General features: G+C 42.2%; 1 long non-coding RNA gene across 1 annotated transcript; it reads left to right on the forward strand.

The window, feature by feature from the left end:
- Window positions 1–856: 856 nt before the first annotated feature.
- Window positions 857–5,669, forward strand: LOC149474311 (uncharacterized). Its single transcript, XR_016306296.1, has 2 exons — window positions 857–935; window positions 4,690–5,669. It is a non-coding gene; the product is annotated as an uncharacterized LOC149474311 (long non-coding RNA).
- The last annotated feature ends 15,618 nt before the right edge of the window (window positions 5,670–21,287 follow it).

The following is a 21,287-nucleotide window of genomic DNA, read 5'->3' on the forward strand; positions in this document are numbered from 1 at the left end:
CACCCAGGCTCATCCGGGAGTTTTTTCGTGCTCACCCGCGGTGGAGAGATCAGTGGGGCTCCCGGAGGGTGCCCTTTGGGGGGGGGCAATGTCAGGGACCACGGCTCCAGGGTCCGCGATCGCGGCTCCGTCCCTCGCGCATGCGCAGTGGCGGCGGCTCGCGCCGGGACACGGGCACTAGGTCCCGGCGAGCCGCAGATGACAGGACGCCGCGCATGCGCAGTAGGAGCCGCGGGCGCGCCTCAGGCGTCCAATGACAGCCGGGGGCGCGTCCTAGTCGGCCAATGACAGTGCAGGGCGCACTATTTAAAGATGCCCTGCACTGTCACAGATTGCCGCAAGGTCTTCCGTGATCCTGAGTTCCTGCAACTATCCTGTGACCCTGATTGACCCTGACTATTCTGCCTGCTCCTGCGTTTGACCCGGATTGTCCTGACTACTCTGCCTGTTCCTGCGTTTTGACCCGGATTGTCCTGACTATTCTGCCTGCTCCTGCGTTTGACCCGGATTACCCTGACCATTCTACGATTTGACTTCCCTGCTGACCCTGCGTGTGACCCGACTACTCTCGCCTACCGATTCTGTACCCCGCTTATCCCCACGGGCCCACAATCCGTTACTACCCTGCTGGGGCCGCCATCCTCTTCATATCTGGCTCTCCCGGTACCTGTCCCCAAGGGCCTCCTCAGCCACTGGCGGGCCTGCTCGGAGGTCGTGACCTGGCCCGGGACTGTTTCAAGTCCATCCCCACCATCAGGGGCTCTGGTGAAAGCACAGCCCGGGCTTAGACCCCACGCTCTGAGTAGGTCTGTCAGTTGGCAGCCTGAGGCACCACCTGGCGGATCATAACAGGTATCTTGAGGGGGCCCCCAAGGAAAAGGAAAAAGACCACCTACCTACTTTCAGTGGTGTCAGAAAGTGGGATAATTGCCAAGGTAAGTGAGAGTTTTATTTTTTAATGCTTTCTTTACCGAGGTAATTATTCTGAACTTCAGGGAAATTTGGTGGTTGGAGTTTTAGGAGCGAGACTAAAGGATTCTCGGCTCGGGGAATAATACCAGGACACACCTGGCACAGCACTTTGTATAATTTGTAAAAAGTGTGTTATTGTTGTTTTTTTGTCTTGTTTGTTAGTTTACTAATTTACTGCTATGGGTAATTCCTCAGGTAAGGAGGAAGGACCTCGTCATGTGCCGCCACAAAAGTTGATTAAGTTGTTTAGAAAAACTAGAAAGCTGAGGGGAAAGAACACATCTACCTTAAATGAAACTGGTAAAGAATATGTAGCAAGGGTATCTCCTTATGATATTTATTATGTTAATCCCTGGGTGGATAATTTAGTGGGATGGTCAAAAAGACTGGGTGGAGCTAGTTTTCCTTGTGAAGGGGGAAATGACACTATGTGTATGGATATGATTAGAGGAATGTGTTTGCATGAACAGCCTCAGGTAGGTATCTGGGGGACTGGAAATCCAGATTGGGACAAGAATTATATGTATGAAGGGGGTAAGAATTGGTTGAAGTATGCACCAGGCTATAAGACTCTAATTGTAGCAAATGATTTCACACCACCACCGCCATACAAACACAGTGAGACGTCCTGCCCCTACAGCTCCACATGCAGCCCCATTATACCCAGCACTCCCACAGGTAAAACAAGTAGATGAAGATGAAGAGATTCTTATTGCTGCTTCCCAGATATATACAGGGGAGTCAGAAGAATCTAGCTCCGATGGGGAAACTGGGAGTGTTAGTCAAAGGGATACTGAGAGGGGTAAAGGGAAAGTAAAGAGGAAGACAAAGAAGGTAGAAAAGAGTGATAGAATTCTTAGGTCAGCAGAAAGTAACAAGGGGGAAGTTAAAGATGAGACAGCTGAGCTAGATATGATGAATTCAGCCTTTCCATTCATGATGATTGGGGAGCAGCTGATTTTAAAGGCAATAGATCCCAAGGAGCTGGATGCTATAGTACAGGGATGCCCTAATCCAAGGAAATCCCTACCTGCATTACACCTCCCCTCCTGGTACAAGCAAAAGATGGACAGGTCTGGTATCATAAATTTCATGTGCTCCTGCATTGCCGCTGTAGTCCCAGATATAACAACTTTGGTAAATGCTATACCTGCCAACGCCACACATTTTACAGTAATTGATCTGTCAAATGCATTTTTTATTGTCCCAGTTGACCCGGAGACACAGGTATTGTTTACTTTTTGTTTTCAAGGGGAGAGGCTAACCTGGACCCATCTCTCTCAGGGCTACTCGCTGGTAGCATATACCATGGCCAGTAGATCCATGCTCAATGACTGGGTACCCACCCATGGTTCAGTACTTATCCAATACGTGGATGATTTACTGATTAGTTCTGTGAGCGAGAAGGCGTGTCAGGCTGATTCATTATCATTGTTACGGTTTCTGGCTGATCAGGGACAAAAAGTCTCTCGCAAAAAGATGCAGTTTGTGGCACCACAAGTTGAGTACCTAGGATTTGTATTGTTTGAGGGCCAGAGGGGGCTGAGCCCAAGGAGAGTGGCAGCAATATGTCAACAACCAAAACCAGAAACTAAGGTTCAGATGCAATCCTTCTTAGGTATGGTAAACTATTGTAGACAGTGGATTCCTGACTGTTCTTATTATGACAATGTATTACGCCAAGTGACACTGAAAGATCAGCTAGACCGTATTGAATGGACGCTGCCATTGGTGCAGGCATTTGAATATTTGAAGACAGCACTGGTCTCGTCTCCCGCATTAGGGTTACCGGATTATACTAAATCCTTTCATTTGTATTGTCAATCTGCATGTAAAACCATGGCTGCAGTACTAGCTCAAGAGCACGGAGGTGCCATGAGGCCGGTAGCATATTTATCAAAAACAATGCCCATCCCGGTCCAGGGCATGCCGGGGTGTCTCCAAGCTTTGTCTGTGTGTGCCTTGGCTGTGGAAATGGCATCTATCATAGTTTTGGGAAACCCATTGATATTACACACATCTCATCATGTCCTACATGTACTGAAAAACATTAACACTCAACACATGTCAGCACAACGCCTGGCGGGATGTGAAGTAATTTTGACATCCACCAATAATCTCACAGTGAAATACAGCCCATCTACATCAGGACCATCTCTTTTATTGTCCTCCCTGCTTAATCTTCACAACACAAGGTCACCAGAATTGCAGGAGGAACACAATTGCCTGGATGTTATCCAAGCTGACACTTCTCCGCGACTAGATATGTTGGAGACTCCGATTCCTGGAGCCCCTGATGTGTTTGTCGATGGATCTTGTACACGCCCTAGTGATGCTACATACATCACAGGCTATGCAGTAGTAGAACCACCTCTTATTATTGAAACAGGTTCCATCCCCTACCCCAGTGCACAAGCAGCTGAATTAGTGGCCCTAACACGAGCTTGCACTCTTTATCAAGATCGAGATGTTAACATATACACAGATTCTAAATATGTCTTTGGGGTTGTACATGATTTTGGCCGTATTTGGCAATGCCGTGGTTTTACTACGGCCGATGGCAAGTCAATATCCCATCATTCTTTGATCCAGGATTTGCTTGCTGCACTCCAACTTCCAAGAAGGATAGCGGTCATTAAAGTGCGGGCACATACTAATGCCAAAGACCCAGTCACAAAAGGCAATGCTATGGCAGATGCAGCTGAAAAAACTGCAGGGCAACTGCATAATCGAGCAGATCTATCTATGGTAATGTTGTCCACTTCATCCCTACTGTCAAATGAGCTTTTAGGTACACTGCAGGCACAAGCCTCTGAGAGTGAAGTTGATTTTTGGGCTAGCAGAGGTTTGACACAAGACAAACATGGTCTTATGTCAAAAGAGGGGATTGTAGGACTTCCACAGGCAGCTGCTGTATTATTCATTCAAAATTTTCATGGTGAAGGTCAGAAGGGAAAACAGTTAGTGGAGAAAGAAATGCGCAAACGATTTTGTGTATGGTTTCTCCATGATTTGGTGGAGGAAACATTGGGAAGGTGCCTTACTTGTTTACAAAACAACCCTGGGCATGGCCAGCATGGGAAACATGAACATTTAACACCCCCTGAGGCACCATTCACACATCTACAGATAGATTTTACACATCTCCCTAAATCAAAAGAAGGAGATAAGCTGTTGGTGGTAGTAGACAGATTTTCAGGTTGGCCAGAAGCTTTCCCATGTAGGAATGAAACAGCAGAGACAGTGGTCAAGGTTTTGTGTAAGGAAATCATCCCTAGATGGGGTTCTCCTTTGTTCATAGAAAGTGATCAGGGACCAGCTTTTACTGCAGCAGTGACTCAGGGAGTCTCAAAGGCTTTGAGTATTCAATGGAAGCTCCATATTCCTTATCACCCTCAGAGTTCTGGAGTAGTGGAAAGAATGAATAGAACACTTAGGGATAAATTAGTGAAAGCCACAGGAGGGACTCTGAAGAATTGGCCAGCTGTGTTACCTGCTATACTAGCTGAAATAAGGATGACACCTCATAAACGGAGTAAGTTGTCTCCCTTTGAGATACTAATGGGCAGACCATTCCCTACCCCTTGGACTAGACAGCAACCCCCTCTGTGGCAGAAAGGAGATTTAGAGGTGATACAGGCAGAATATGTAAAAGCATTGTGTGAAAAGTTGAATAGCGAACAAAATGATGCTGCTGTTTTTTTCTTTTATCCGCAGATCAACCAACCCACCCCTTCGAGGTAGGTGATCAAGTGGTGATCCGAAGACTGGATCCAAGGGTGAGACCCCGGTTTGGAGAACCTACAGTGATCGTGGCCAGTACAAGTACATCTGTTCTTACTGAAGGATCAGGCACCTGGATCCATGCATCAAGAGTAAAAAGGATTTCCCAAGATGAGAGACACAATCAAGCTGATCAACAGAAGAAGGAGCCAAGAACTTTGCTACCCAACCTATTGGATCCCCATGAGGACTGGATGAACTTGATTATTATCTTAACAATAGTGACTCTTATTATTGTCCCACTATGGTTTCTATTGGAGATTTCATATGATAGAAAGGAGCCAGTGGTTCAGAAACCCTCTGGGAGTTCAGGATGGGTGAGGGGTTACCTCATCACAACTGAATGATCATGTGTATCAAAATGAGAATTAATGAGAAGGAAAGGGAGGAAATGTTTTTGCTTCAACAATATGAGGAAATGCATGGGATTGAGACGATAGGGAGAGTAAGTCAATGAAAAGTGTTATCACTATGTGATAAAAGAGGGGACTGAAAGGATTAAATGGAATATAACTGAATCCATTTTGTATACACTAATACAAGATGCTAGTTTAATATACATATATGAGATGTGTGCACACTAACAAAACTGTCTATCTCAGCTTCATGTAGAAATGAGTGTTTTTGCAAACCCTTACAAAAAAGCAGATAAGGTTTACTCTCACTTCTGAAAAGTTTTAACCACAAATTGGGTGTTAGGTCAGATTAAAGCCATGGTCTGGGCTTTAGAGGAGATATGGTATGATAGATAAAGCAGAAGAGTGAAAATGCAAACCTCATACAAATAATTGTTGAGTTAAGGTAAAATAATGTACATGTATCTGATTGGATGGTCAGAGGGTGTGTTTGCCTAAAGACTACAGTATAATAACCCCGATGTTATGCCAATAAAACTGAAGTGTTTGCAATCGCAACTGAGGTGATTTGAGTGCATTCACTTTCCGAGATCTCGTAGCTGTGTCCAGGTGTGACCGTTGGTATCTTGAGGGGGCCCCCAAGGAAAAGGAAAAAGACCACCTACCTACTTTCACTGCCCAAGCCATTTTTCAGGTTTCAGCGCTCTCATACTTTGAATGACAATAGCGGGGTCATACAACATTGTACCCAAACTAAAATTTTATCATTTTCTTCACACAACTAGAGATTTCTTTTGGTGGTATTTAATCAACACTGGGGTTTTTATTTTTGCTAAATTTCACAAAAAAAGACGGAAAATATTGAAAAAAAACACGTTTTTCTTTGTTTCTGTTATAAAAGTTTGCAACTAAATAATTGTTTTTCATAAATTTAGGCCAAGATGTATTCTGCTACATGTCTTTGGGGAAAAAACCCAAATTAGTATTTATTATTTAGTCTGTAGGAAAGTTATAGTGTTCACAAACTATGGGATATATCTGAATATTGATAAATCCTGAAGTACTGACAGCCAATCTAATTTCTTGAGGTCCAAGAATGTCAGAACAGTACAGATATCCCCCAAATGACCCCTTTTTGCAAAGTAGACAGTCCGACATACTTCATAAGAGGCATGGCGAGTTTTTTGAAGTTGTATTTTCTTTGTCATAATTTTTCGGAAAATAAAAAAATTTGAAAAACTACTTTCACAATTTTTTTTTACATACTGTCACCAGTGCAGTACAGCATCATCATATAATTGCCAAGGCAGTGATCAGGAACACTGACTGGTGACAGTATGACAAATATATATAATATATATATATAATTATATATATATATATATATATATATATATATATATATATATAATTTATATAATTTTTATTTTTTTATTATTTTAAATTTTTTATTACATTTTTTTTCTTTTTTTAAGTTTTTGTTTTCATATTTCACTATGACCAAAGTAGTACAATGTTACCATAGTAACATAGTAACATTGTACTACTTTGGGGAAGTCATCAGTATTTTTTTTTTTTTTTACACAATTTGCTTATAGCAAAGAATTACTTTGCTATAAGCAAGAATTTACCTGAATGACATCAATTCATTCAGGGTTTTTTTTTTTTTGTGCTTAGCTGTGATTGGCCCACCTTGTGCATGTGATCGCTGTGACCATTCACAGCTAGACACACTAGTATACAATGGATGGCATGAATGAAGCCATCCATTGTATACAACTGTCATGTGACCTGCTGTGATTGGTCACAGCAGGTCACATGGTATCGGCAACGGGGCCGGTACTCAGATCTGTCATCAACCGTGTCCGAGGTACACGGCCGGTGACAGATCGCGCCGCTGCACGACTCTGCAGACGCGCAAACTGCACATGCCCAGGGAGGACGCCATATGGCGTCAACCCGGAACGCTGAAGGATTTTGCTGGCCGCCAAACGGCCATTTGCCGGGCTGCAAGAGGTTAAAGTAGTTGTACAGGCATACTTTTTTAATTAAAATAAAAAAATTGTTGTACTTAACTGCTCTGTTCAATGGTGTTGCAGTGATCACTTACCTCCTCTTCTGGAGTCTCAAGTCTTCTGTGCTCCTCCTCTCCTCCGAGTGCCCCCTTGGCAAGCTGTGTGCTATGAGGGCACCTGTGCGTATCCCGAACCACACTGTGTGCATCCATAGATACACACAGCATGGCTTGGGCACGCCCCCGGTCCCTTCTCATGGGATTTGACTAACACCGGCAGGAGCCAATGGCTCCTGCTGCTCTCAAAGTCTCTTGTAAATGCAGAAAGAGGGAGTAGGATTGCTGCAGATGGGACAGCGCTGGACCAAGAGAAGACTCAGGTAAGAGTTTAAGGAGGGCAGGGGGAAGTTGGGGGAACTGGTATTGGAAGTTTTCTTACCTAAATGCAGAAAGCACATTAAAGTGGTTGTAAACCCTTACATACAGTTAGGTCCATATATATTTGGACATAGGCACAATGTTCATGCTTTTGGCTCTGTATGCCACCAGAATAAATTAAAATGAAACAATCCAAATGAATTTGAAGTGCAGAATTTCAGCTTTAATTCAAGGGATTGAACATAAATATCAAGTACAAATTTTAGGAACTGCAACCATTTTTATACACAGTCCCTCCATTTTCAGGGGCTAAAATGCAATTAGACAAATTAATATAACCATAAATAAAATGTTCATTTTTAATATTTTGTTGAGAATCCTTTATTGGCAATGACTGCTTGAAGTCTGGAACCCATGGACATTACCAAAGACTGGGTTTCCTCCTTTCTGATGCTTTGCCAGGCTCTAACTGCAGCTGTCTTCAGTTGTTCTTTGTGGGTCTTTCTGCCTTTAGTTTTACCTTCAGCAAGTGAAATGCATGCTCAATTGGGTTGAGATCAGGTGATTGACTCGGCCATTGCAGAATATTCTTTTCCTTCAAAACTCCTGGGTTGCTTTTGCAGTGTGTTTTGGATCATTGTCCATCTGTACTGTGAAGAACCGTTCAATCAACTTTGCTGCATTTGGCTAAATCTGGGCTGACAGTAAATCTCTAAACACACCAGAATTCATCCAGCTGCTTTTGTCTACTGTCACATCATCATTAAATACCAATGACCCAGTGCTACTGGAAGCCATGCATGCCCATGTCATCACACTGCCTCCAGCATGTTTTACAGGTGAGGTTGCATGCTTTGGATCATGAGCTGTTCCAAGCCTTCTTCACACCTTTTTCTTCCCACCATTCTGGTACAGATTAATCTTAGTTTCATTCGTACAAAGAATGCTTTTCCAGAACTGGTCTGGCACTTTATATATATTTTGGCAAAGTCTAATCTGGCTTTTCTATTCTTCAGGCTTATGAATGGTTTGCACCTTGTGGTGATTACTCTGTATTTGCTCTCATGAAGTCTTCTCTTGATTGCAGCCTTTGACAATGCCCACTTTCTGGAGAGTGTCCATCACTTTTCTGGATGTTGTGAATGGGTTTTCTTTACCATAGAGAGGATCCTGCAACCATCCACCACTGTTGTCTTCCGTGAATGTCCATGCCTTTTTATGTCGCTGAGCTCAGCAGTGCTCTCTTCTTTCCTCGGAATGTACCAAAATGTTGATTTGGCCATTCCTAAAGTTGCTGCTATCTCTCTGATGGATTTGTTTCATTTTGAAACCTTACAATGGCCTGTTTCACTTGCATGGACAGCTCCTTTGAACGCATGATGTAGGTTCACAGCAATAGATTCTAAATGCAAATACCACACTTAGAATCAACTCCAGACCTTTTACCTGCTTAATTGATAAAGAAATAATGAAGGAATAGCCCACACCTTGCCATGGAACAGCTTTTGATTCAATTGTCCAATTACTTTTGGTCCCTTGAAAAATGGTGGGATATCGACTCTTAAGAGCTGTAATTCCTTAACCCTTCCTCCAATTTGGATGTACATACCCTCAAATTAAACCTGAGAGTGTGCATTTTCAGCTCATATGCATTATATAACTATAGCTTGAATATGTTTTGGTAAATATCTGAAAAAACTAAAATTTTGCCTGTGTCCAAATATATATAGACCTAACTGTATATCTAGTGAAGTGGCCTCAGTTGATACACAGAAATGAATCAAATCCTCCTATATAAGTTGTACTTATTTACAGTCTTCTCTTCTCTACATCCATCCAAGTGCTGCATCTGTAAAAAGAGAATGTAGCGCAGCTCCAGGTAGGCTCACCACTCCCACACTCCACCATTCTTCAGCGTGTGTGCTGGCCCAGTTCTCCCACTTGTGCTGTAGATCAGGGGTCTCCAAACTTTCTAAACAAAGGGCCAGATACTGTTCTTCAGACTTTACAAGGGCCAGACTGCGGTCAGTGGGAGTAGAAAAGGTCCTGACTTCAGTGGGAAAGAAATAATGCCCCATTGTTTGGTGTCAGTGGGAGGAATTCTGCCCCATCATTGATGTCATTGGATCCTATCATTTGTGTCATTGGGAGGAATTGTGCCCCATTGTTGATGTCATTGAAAGGAGTTGTGCCTCCTTCATTGGTGTAAGTGGGGGGAATTATACTCAATTGTTGGTATCAGTATATGAAATAGTGCCCCAAGGGCCAAGCAAGCAAAGGACCACATCTGGCCCTCGGGCCGCAGTTTGGAAACCATTGCTGTAAATCAAAGGAAAGCCTGGGAGGCCGCAATAAAACACATATCCACTTTTATGTATAGAAAAGCAGCTTAAAAACACCACTGTATGCTAGTGGGGGAAAAAAAGGTTCATGCATGTCGCGCTAACCTCAGCGCTCAATCATAACCCACCATGATTAAGCGCTGAAGTTAGTGCGATATGTGTGAACCTTTTTCCCCCACTGGCATATAGTATGGTGTTTTTAAGCTGCTTTTCTATCAAATAAAGTGAATATGTGCTTTAGTGTGGCCTCCCAGACTTTCCTATTAAGCCGCTACTTTCCACTGTAAAAAATTATAATAAACAAATCATATCCTGTAATAACAAACTATATGTGCAGCGCTCTGTAAATGATAAAGTGATAATCAACAAAAAGTCCATAGAAAAAAAGTCCTTTTGCAATCACCATGTGAATTGAATTGCCCTAGAAAAATCACCACGTGACTGTCAAAAATATCTCCATAAGTGCCTTGCTGCCCCTTCAGGTGTGCACTTACCAAATCTATTTGCCTTCCACTCTCATGTTTGGCAAATACGCTTTTGTTTATATATCCTTCCAGAGAAAGATGTTCTATCACATCATGTATCGATCCTCCTCAGAATGGTTCCAATACTCCAAAATTATTACCTCTGATAATGACTCTCCATATCACCTAAAAGAAAAGAAATAGTTAAATATATTTTGAAATATATTGAATATGGCCAAAATTGTAGCATTTCAAATATATGTCAATATATTTGTGAAGAATATTTTTAAAATTTATTTCAAATATATTTTTCTTCCATGTGGGTATGCTTTGTCCAAATTTCACGTCTGAGGTTTACAACCACTTTAAGTAAAAAAAAAACTTTAAGAAAAATGCATTCAGTGCTGTAATCTGAAATTATTGTGGATACCCACTGGCCACATATTGTCACAATCAGATAATTTTGTTCACCTGCAATTACTATCAAATGCAAATTGCTTTTGTCATTTATAGAATGTATGAAAGGTAAGAAAGGAGTAGGTCATTGGAACATTTAAGAGCTGCCATGTGTAATGGATTCTGAAGTTTATCTTAGGGTGCCACACAGGAATGCAAACATGATCAGCCCTCAAAAAGTAAACAGTTTATTCACACAACTGGTTTTAAAACATTACTGTGTTAACAGTAATAACAAACTATTCATCTTGAACAGGACAGAAAACATTTTCATAGTAACAATACTTTTGAACTTTCAGTTCCTTGTGTTGCCTGCAGTCCTGTTAGTTTCAGCTTCATTCCTGTGTCCTTGATTAAAGCCCCTGGTTCTTGGTTCCAGGTTGTGCATAATCAAGATCAGGCCCCTCCCACCTCCTGGCGCACCCCGCTACTCCCCCATTAAATTGTACAATTACACAACTTTAGTGACAATAGAAGCTCTGGTATTTGGAAGTTGATAGAAAGGGTCAGAGCCTGGTATTAGTATGTGATGAAGCCTAAAGCGGAATGTCAGTCTCTCAACTATTTTTAATCCATATGCTGCTAGCATTAGTAGAAAACAGATCATATTCATTTGTTTAAACTTTTTTTTTTTTTTTTTACATTTCTTCAGTTATTCTGGTTTTCAGCCCTAGGCAATGACATCATACATCCTAGGTGCCTTTAGGAGGGGAGAAGGGTTTCTTTCCAATTAACCTCCCTAGCGGTCTGATTATGTCCATATTTCTGTGCTCAAAGCGGTACTTTTTTCGCATGGAAATATGTATTTTTTTTATTGTAGGCCTGTAATTTTTAGGAATAACTCACTGAAATCTGTCCGAAAAAGAGTCTAGTAAACATCCGGGGTAGGATAAAATTTGAAACACTAAATCATAAATTATAATTTAATAAATAATCATAAAAAATAATAATATAATAATAATAAATTTAATTCAATAATATAATCAAACAAAAAACACTGAAATTTGAAATATAGCGCCAAGTGCGCACATCACTGAGCAAAGTCGCAAAAATCTTTTCATTGTCTGATGACGAATTTCCCCACGAATCATTATCACTCAATTCTGCAAGTGGTTCTAATTTACTATCGCTAAAACCGCTTTTGACATAAAGGGATGTTTTTTGGATGCCATGGACGTTTCTCAGTTTCCAGGCAGAAAGAACAGTAAAAATGCAGGCAGGGCACAGGACAAAGCACGAGGGACAAAATGTATCTGAAATGGTTTGATACAGTAATGTTATACTATGTGATTTTAGTGAATGTCACTTTTTGTATTTTCAAATTTCCCGCTGTTCTGTCCCCCGTACGTACCGACGCTCGCAGGGGACGGAACCCAGATGACAGATGCCGGCATTCGCCAGATTACATTGCCGGGGACACTGCAGGAGGGACATTGCGGGAGCGCAGGACAAGGTAAGTGACTGAGGGATCAAGGAGCGGCGCCGCATGGTAAGCCCGAGTGTAGCTCTGGATTACCGCTTGTGGTACTGAAATTTACCCCGAGCTACACTCGGGAATACCGCCAGGGAGGTTAAGCACACCCTCCTGTCTGCATGCATGAGCTAAGGGCAGGTGGATTCCAGGAAGTACAATAAATGCTACATGAATCATCTGACCATAGTTAAGATAGCCATGGCCAGAAATGCAAGAGTGTGTTTTTAAAGTGATTCCTCAGCAAAATAAAGCATGGAGACATGGATAGATAGGTGAATTTGCTTTGAAAATAAAAAATGAATTCGTGTTTTTGATTTGTGTTGCTCAGGTGAAGTGTAGTTCCACTTTTGAAAAAAAAAAGATGTGTTTTGCTAATGTATGGCAAAGCAAAAGGTTAACTTTAATAACTTCCTACAGCAGCAGCACAAAGTTATGATTCTGCCAATTTATTAAACTAAAGCTTAATGTGTTGCCCATAAGCAAAAAAGTGACCCAGTACTTCTAGGTATGAATGAGCATCTTAGTCCCTTCTCTTCCTCCCATGTGACAGTGCATGTGCCTGTTGATTGGAACAGTGCTGTTCACATTTAAACAGAGCTGCTATGCAAGACTGGAAAATTACTTTGCAATCCCATCCACTATATGCCATTCAAAGTCCATCATGCTTTATTCGGTAAGTTATGATGTCTGAAGCACAGCAGTTGCTCAGAAAAAGAAAGCACATCTTCTAAGTTTTCACATGCCTTGTGCTAGGATGTAGCCCTGCAAGCACATCCAGGGTATAGTTCAATAAAATCAATTGGGAATCCACATAGCAGCTTTAAAATTCTTGCTCTTTTATTCCTGAATTTTTAAAGATAGAACATCAATATTTCCATAGATAACAAGAATCCCCCTAGATACCATTCTAATGTTTTGGATCTTTGCATATCAGACCCTCTCTCAAGCCAGGTCATATTGGACCCCAAATGTTATGTTGGTTTCTAGAGAGATTTTGGTGCACAGCTGAAATATTGATATTCTATCTTTAAACATTATGGAATCACAGAAGCATACCAAGCGTGCATAATCTTTATGACACAAGTGAACAAAGTGCTTTTTTTAACTGCTTTTATTAAAATGAGATTTAATATTATACTTATAAAGCAGTACATTTTCTAGAGAGAGTGTATCCAAACTTTTGCATTGCTTGAGTATTTCTTGTCTGTATGCCATGATTTCAAATAACAATTGAAAACATATTATGTTATCAAAATATAACACATTTTATATTATTTACTATAACTAATCAATTCCCTTGTTGGTGTACCACTGGAGACAGACAATAAAAAAAGTATTAATAATTTTAATTCAATCTTCTGGTCTAATCCATTTGACTTTTATTTTTCCAAACGTTGACATTTTGTACTAATATCAGTATTAGTCACTCCATTCACAGCTGCCTAACTCATTATCAGATTACTCACCTTTATGATGATCAGAGAGGTGTTAATATTTTCCAGATTTTCTTTTGAAGAAACTCCTAACGTTTTTATATAAACAGAAATATACTTGCTCCCCCTAGCAAGCAAGATTTGTGATTTTTGTACAATAAAATATTTTCAAAGAATGGGCCATTAGTTTTTAAGTACTTGGTGTGCTGGTAGATTATGGGGTATGACTTGACTCCAGTTTATTAGGGGCCCTATAAGGTAGGTATTCTCTAGAAGAGCTTAAATTAAACCTGTATTGACAGAAAATTTGGATACAGATGGAGAAGGGCCAATAGAAAGGAAGAAAAGAAAGCAAGGAAAAGCAGTAAAAACAAACAAAAAAAACCACACACACTTAAATAGCAAAATAATAAAAAAAAATCTGTTAAAGCATAAGCCCCGACATTTTTTTTTTCTTAATTATGGATAGAGCGGAGAAGGATTAGAATTTCTGCCAGGGTCCGTTATAGAGATTTACCCTCACTTCCCATTCTGCTGGCTACATTTTACCACTTTTACCATAAATAATATAAAACTTTAGTTTCGGATTTAAACCAGTTTATACCTTACTAATATTACAATGCATCTATTATAAACTACATTTTGCTTACCTCTCGTTTTTCTTATTTCTTTCTTAACCACTTGCCCTCCAGAGGTTTTCCCCCCCTCCCGACCAGGCCATTTTTTGCGATACGACGCTGTGTTACTTTAACCACTTGCCTACTGGGAACTTATACCCCCTTCCTGCCCAGGCCAATTTTCAGCATTCAGCGCTGTCACACTTTGAATGACAATTGCGCAGTCATGCAACACTACCCATATGAAATTTTTATAATTTTTTTCACACAAATAGAGCTTTTTTTGGTGGTATTTAATCACCACTGGGTGTTTTATTTTTTGTGCTATAAAAAAAGAGCTAAAAATTTGAAAAAAATGTTTTCTTTGTTTCTATCATAAAATTTTGCAAGCAGGTAGTTTTTCTCCTTCACTGATGTGCGTTGATGAGGCTGCACTGATAGGCAGCACTGATGGGCACTGATAGGCAGCACTGATGGGCACTGATGAGGTGGCAACGATAGGCAGCATTGATAGGTAACACTCATGAGCTGGCACCAATCATGCTGCACTGATAGGCAGCACTAATGGGCGGCACTGCTGGGCAGCACTGATGGGTGGCACTGCTGGGCAAAGGAGGGTGGCACTGCTAGGCACGGCTGGGCACAGGTAGGTGGCACTGCTGGGCACAGGTGGGTGGCACTGTTGGGTGGCACTGCTGGGCACTGATCATCAGGGCACTGATCATCAGTGCCCTGATCATCAGTGCTGATCACTTCTCTGACAATTTCCGGTTATGGGCAGTACTTTCCTCTCGCTGTGACAGCGTGAGGAAAGTGCAGTCGATAACCTGTAACTGTATTTACCTGGTGATCTGCTGTGTCATTGGACACAGCTTATCACATGGTAAAAGACCTCTGTGATTGGCAGTTTACCATATTACGTGATCAGCTGTGTCCGTAGGACACAGCGATCACCGATGGTGCAGGGTGGGCGCCGCTGGGGGCGTGCAGGGGGCGTGTTTTGGAATGATGTATATGGACAACGTCCCAGAACTAGAGAACCGCGCTATAGAAGTCTTTCAGCTATACTTAGCATGGTAGAAGAAGGGAAGGGAAGAAGCTAACTGACAATTGCACGGTCATGCAACGTTGCACCCAAATTACATTTGTGTCCTTTTTTTCCCACAAATAGATATTAATTTTGGTGGTATTTGATCGCCTGTGCGTTTGTGTGCTGTGTGTGTTTTACTGTGTGCTGTGCTTTACTATGTAAGCTGAAGCTGAAAGGGGAGAGATCTGTATTGCTCACATACAGACCTCTCCCCCATCAGTGATACTCAGAGATTGAGGGATGGGGAATCACCGGCCGGAACTTGGTGATCGACAGCTGCAGCTGCCAATGGTGATGCGGGTAGGGTATGCGCGCCCCCTTCGTGATTTTGCGTAGTCCTGCCACCCTGTAGCAGTAGTTCTGCTATATAGTGGTTGGGAAGCGGTTAATTCAGGCTAAAACTTTCTTGTGTTTCACCCTTTTTCAAACAACTGCATTTATGATAGCTGAACTGAGTTATTTGGCAGTTATTTTTTTTAAAAGTGCATTAATATGTTATTTCATCCTTCAACATAATTGTTTGTGTTTTATCTTTTTTTTGCTAATAAAAAATATATATAGCACAATTCCCTTCAGTGAAAGCAGAACACAACATTTCCTTGTAGCAGCCAATATTAAGCACTGTATTATCAGTTAAAAACATAACACACTAGAGCAGCCTTCGTAATATGTAACAGTTATCAGTGAGCAATACAAATGTTAAAATGACAGTGGATTGAAATCTTTTCATACAAGGAAGAGGAAGGGAAGATAATCTCTGGCAAAGTATGTGTAGATAAAGACATATTGGAAGTTGCCAAGAATAAAACAAATTGTGGTGGCCCAGATGGGGAGATATGGCAGAAACTAGAAGATTTTAAAGAAAAGCTGTTGTTCCTATAATCAGAGATTTAAGTGTAAATATTAAGGACAGACGTGTCTTTAAAAAGCATAGATTATATTTTTGTTGTTAAATATCTTAGTACCACCAGTGCATTTAGCAGCACAGTCAGTTTCATCAGTCATCAGTCCTTGGCACCATAAAGCTTGCAGTCTAATTTTTCCTTTATAGATGTAGCATCACCCACCCCCGGCAGGATGCTAGGTGGTAGGTACATTTGATTTGTCTGAGCTTCACTGTAATCAAGTGAAATTGTTTAATTATTTTGGTCTTTTCTGGCTCTCACTTGCTCTTCCCTGTATTCTGGAGGCTTCTAGAACATAGGGGGGAGGTAGATGAGGCAGCTGGAATATTGATTGGTACACTTTCTGGCCAATCTCTAGGGAGGTGTACCCAGCAGGGGGGTGCTGAGCTAATTAATAGTTTGAAAGGGAGACAGCAGGGGTTCAGTTGGGTCTGGTAGTTCCACCAGACTGAGGGGCTGCTGCCCCGAAAGGTGTCATTGTTATGTCCACTGGGGTCCTGGCTCTGGCAGATTCAAGGGACCTGCACCTGCAACTGTATTGACCACCCAGGGACTTCAACCAAAAGGACCCTCTCAGAGAAATATCACTAGAAGGCATCCAGGAGCTAAGTCTGGGCAGCTGCTCTGTGGCCTGGTGAGTAAATTACTATCAGCAGATCCGAGTGTCATTCAGTGCTATGGGAATATAAGAGTCAGGGCAGCTGTACAGGGGACAGCTCTTAAAGTTTCCCAGACCTAGCCATTACTTTCAATCCCAGGTGGGTAGTGTGACACTGAAGAATAGAGAAGATAATGTTCTCTTAGTTTGGAGCTTAGTATAATTTGTCCTATAACCCTTACCAGATAAAGTTTTCTAGCAATAAAATAAAAAAACACGGAGACTGATTATTGGGTAAGTGTGCTTGGAATGGGTGTGTTGTGTGCGCTGGCAGCCTCTGCATAATAAGAGATGAATCCCATCATCATCATCTGTGTGGCTATGTATAATAGATATTCAGTGACTATACTTCTACTGCATCCAACATGCAATTAGCGCTCCTGGTGGGGAGTGCTACATAAACAGGGACGGACTGACCATTTAGGCACTCAGGCAATGCCCGAGGGTCCGGGGTCAGTAGGGGGCCCCATGAGATGCCCCTGATACCTTTCATAGGCTTTTTTTGGGTGTGGTTTGAGTGTGGGCGAGGACACAGGGGCCCCATGATTTCCTACTGCCATGGGGCCCCATGAGCTGTCAGTCCCAGGGGTGGACTGACAACTTATGGGGCCCCCAGGCAATAGGGGATCATGGGGCCCCTGTGTCCTTGCCCAAACTCAAAAAAGCCTATGAAAAAGGTACCAGGGGCATCTCATGGGGCCCCCTACTGACCGAGTGCCCGAGTTTCCAAATGGTCAGTCCGCCCCTGGTCAGTCCACCCCTGTACATAAACATGCACTGAGAATAAATATTTTATTGCCGGGGTCCCCCTACCCTTTACAAATCACCAACTGTTAGTAGGTGTGAAAAATAAAGTTTGACTTATCCTTATCTCACCCCTCATCTTCTGCTTCTCTGGCCGTCCTTCTAGAAAGATTCCTGGTAAATGCACAGCAGGCAGACAGTCCAGTTCATTGCAAAAGCATCTTCTTATGAGATTTTGACAGATGTTGAGCAGAAATAAGAAGTTGTGCGATGCTCTTAGAGAATATAAGCTTATGCTGAAAAATCCATTTCTGTAAGTGGTACCGTGCAGTGACCATAATATCATACACTAAAAAGAGCAAATCCAAGCACCCGGCATACAAATTAAGAGCAGTACTACAAAACATCATACAGAATAGGAGCAGATTCTGAGAACTACACTTAGCATACGGAACATAAGAAATTATTATTAAACAGCAATTCTGCAAGCAAAAAAGGTAGGGCTCCTTTACAATGGTTGCTGGGGGGTAGGGGGCAGAAAAAACAGGCATCTGAGCCACATTTTTACTACCCCAAGTCTACAACATTAAAGCACTGTCAAAGTTGCTCATCAAGGTCAATGGGGCTGCAACCATGAGATAAATGCTTGGCTCACAGTTGTTGCATGGACCCACAATATAAAATTGCCATTCAGCAATTTAAAAGGTAAAGTAAAGTAAAAAAAAAAAAAAAAAACAGGCATCAGAAGGTAGCACCTCCTGAACACCCATCAGCTACTGCTTTACCCTTTTCAGAGGGTGGTAATCTTACTGCCTGTCTTAAAGAACCCATACTGAAAATTACACCTAGCATAAAGAACAAGAGAAGTTAGATTGTGCAGAGTCTATACATACAGAATAAGAATAGGTCATGAGAATTATACACAGCATACAGAACAAGAGAAGTTGGATTGTGCAGAGTCTATACATAGAGAATAGGCAGGGGGCGTCCCTATGGTTGGTGTCACCTGGTGCCAGAACACTTGGTGTCACCCTCTCTCTCTCTCTCTGCCCCCTCTCTGCCCTCTTTCCCCCCCCCTCACTCTCTCTGCCCTCTTTCTCTCCCCCGTTTCTCTGCCCTCATTTCTCCCCCCCCACCTACTACATGAAGCTGCAGGGCTGTCACCAGGGTCGGGGAATTACACACATACCTGCTGCGTACTCTGCCCACTCTTCCAGCTCTCGGACTTCAGCACCCGTGGCACGGATGTGGACTCGCCCCTCTGCTGAAACTCCGAAGAGGAGAGGTGTTCAAAGTGCCTGCCCCACTGTCAGTCCCCTCAAGTCTTGCTTATTTCAGCAGCGACACATACAGGGAGCCTCTCAAGGGGCCCTGTAGTGACCTCGGGCTCTCGGTCCGTCCGCCCCTGGTGGAGCGGGTCCGGTGTCACCCAATGCAAACGGTGTCACCCGGTGTGACGAGCACACCCCACACCTGCCTAGGGACGCACCTAAGAATTGGAATAGATAATATGATTTATAGCTAGCATACAGAACAAGAAGAATGGCACTAAGTGGCATCCCTATATACAGAACAATAGATACTGACCTCTAAAGTGGGGAATCACTTGTCATCATAACCAGTGTCCTCATTGAAGGATTTCCCCTTTATTGCTATTCTAGTAACAACCCAAAATGTGGGTTTTTTTTTTTTTTGCTTTCACTATTTGTGGTAACGTTACACAAATAGAAAATTTCCTAATGAGGGAACAGACAGCAATTATAACCTGACAGGTTTTCTAATCCCTCTCCACTCTATCCAAAACTAAAAAAGGTTTTGCCTTTACTATAACAGTTTAGCAGTAACTTTTATTGTCAGGCTAAAGCCATGATTCACAGAACATACCTGGGTTTGGTTTGAGGCAGGCTCGCCAAACAATTCTTTGTTCCAAACCTGAACCCCACTAAAATCAAAGAGAGCCAAATGTTAAAATAGAGTAATGGCCAGGGGCGGACTGACAACTCATAGGGCCCCCGGGCAATAGGGGATCATGGGGCCCCTGTGCCCTTGCCCAAACTCAAAAAAGCCTATGAAAAAGGTACCAGGGGCATCTCATGGGACCCCCTATTGACCCCGGGCCCTCGGGCAGTGCCCGAGTTTCCAAATGGTCAGTCCACCCCTGGTAATGGCCATTTTATATAGGCTAAAGATAAGGGAAATCAAGCAAAATCAAACAAATGGCATGGGGGGCTGGACATTGTCCCTAGGTAACATTTACAAAAAAAATAAATAAAATTGTGTTTAGTGGGGACCAGTGATTTTAATCATGCTTAAAGTGCAACATTGTAAATGGAACATACATTTAAACAGCATAACCTGTCTGTGAATTGGTGCTCTGTTTCTTGCTACAGCAAAAAATGAAAATGAAATTGCAATTTAAAGTGGGTCTAAAACCTGATGCATTCTTGTAATGAGGACCCCCCTACATACTTATACAGCGATCCCAGTGCAGTGCACAAGAGGAGAGGCTGTCTTGGCTTTCAGCCTCCTCACAGGGCAGATTGATAGCAGAGGGAACAATAGCCTAAGCCCTGCTGTCTGTTGTGTCCAAAAGATGCAAACAACATGGCTTGTGAGCGAGCGTGGATGAATAACCCCCCTTAGTAAGTGGCTCCCAGCGAGGGACCCCAGAAGAGGAGGACTAAGGCTGGTCTTTGCAAAACCATTGCACAGAGTAGGTAAGTATAACATGTCTGTCATTAAAAAAATGAAGGTTTAGAATCACTTTAAAAACCACTACACCTCCGGAAGGTTTTACAACCTTCCTGACCAGGCCATTTTTTGCTATTTGGCACTGCACTTTTTCAACTGGTAATTGCGTGGTCAATTTATATCCCTTTTTTGGGCTGATGGGTTAAGGACCTTCTACAGCCCTGCCCAGCTCTCCTAGAGTAACTGCCTGTCTCCTTGAATCCTCTCCATGCTCTTGAGACTGTGCTGGGAGACACAGAAAACCTTCTGGCACTGGCACATATTGATGTGCCATCCTGGATGAGTTGGACTGCCTGTTCAACCTCTGTAGGGTCCAGGTATCGCGTCAAGCTACCAGTAGTGACACTGACCCTAGCAAACTGCAAAACTAGTGAAAAACAGTCCTAAAAGATAAGTAGGGAAATAAATGTAAGTGGCCTCCGCCTGTAAAACCATTCCTGTTTTGGGGGTCATCTCATTGTTCCCCATCTAGTGTACCTGTTGTTAATTTCATTAACACCAAAGTAGCTGAAACTGATTAACAACCCCCTCTGCTACTTAACTGACCAGATCAATGTCACAAGAGTTTAATTGACTTGATGCTATACTCTGATTAAAAAGTGTTCCTTTAATTTTTTTGAGCAGTGCCATGGGTATATGTGGCATTATGCCCTACTTTCCAAAAAGGGCTTTTTTTGGTGCTGTTTAAACTGTCCTGACATTTTATGCCCAAAGTTAGCAGCTTCCAGCACTCATTAACCACTCTTCTAATCACTTGAAGACCAAGCCATTTTTGACAAGTCTTATTTACATGAAAATCTGTATTTTTTGCTAGAAAATGACTTTGACATTATAGTTTTTTTTAAAACAG

Source organism: Staurois parvus, unplaced genomic scaffold (genome assembly GCF_062004578.1).
Source record: "Staurois parvus isolate SC_StPar_1 unplaced genomic scaffold, SC_StPar_1.0 ptg000006l, whole genome shotgun sequence".
NCBI lineage: Eukaryota > Metazoa > Chordata > Amphibia > Anura > Ranidae > Staurois > Staurois parvus.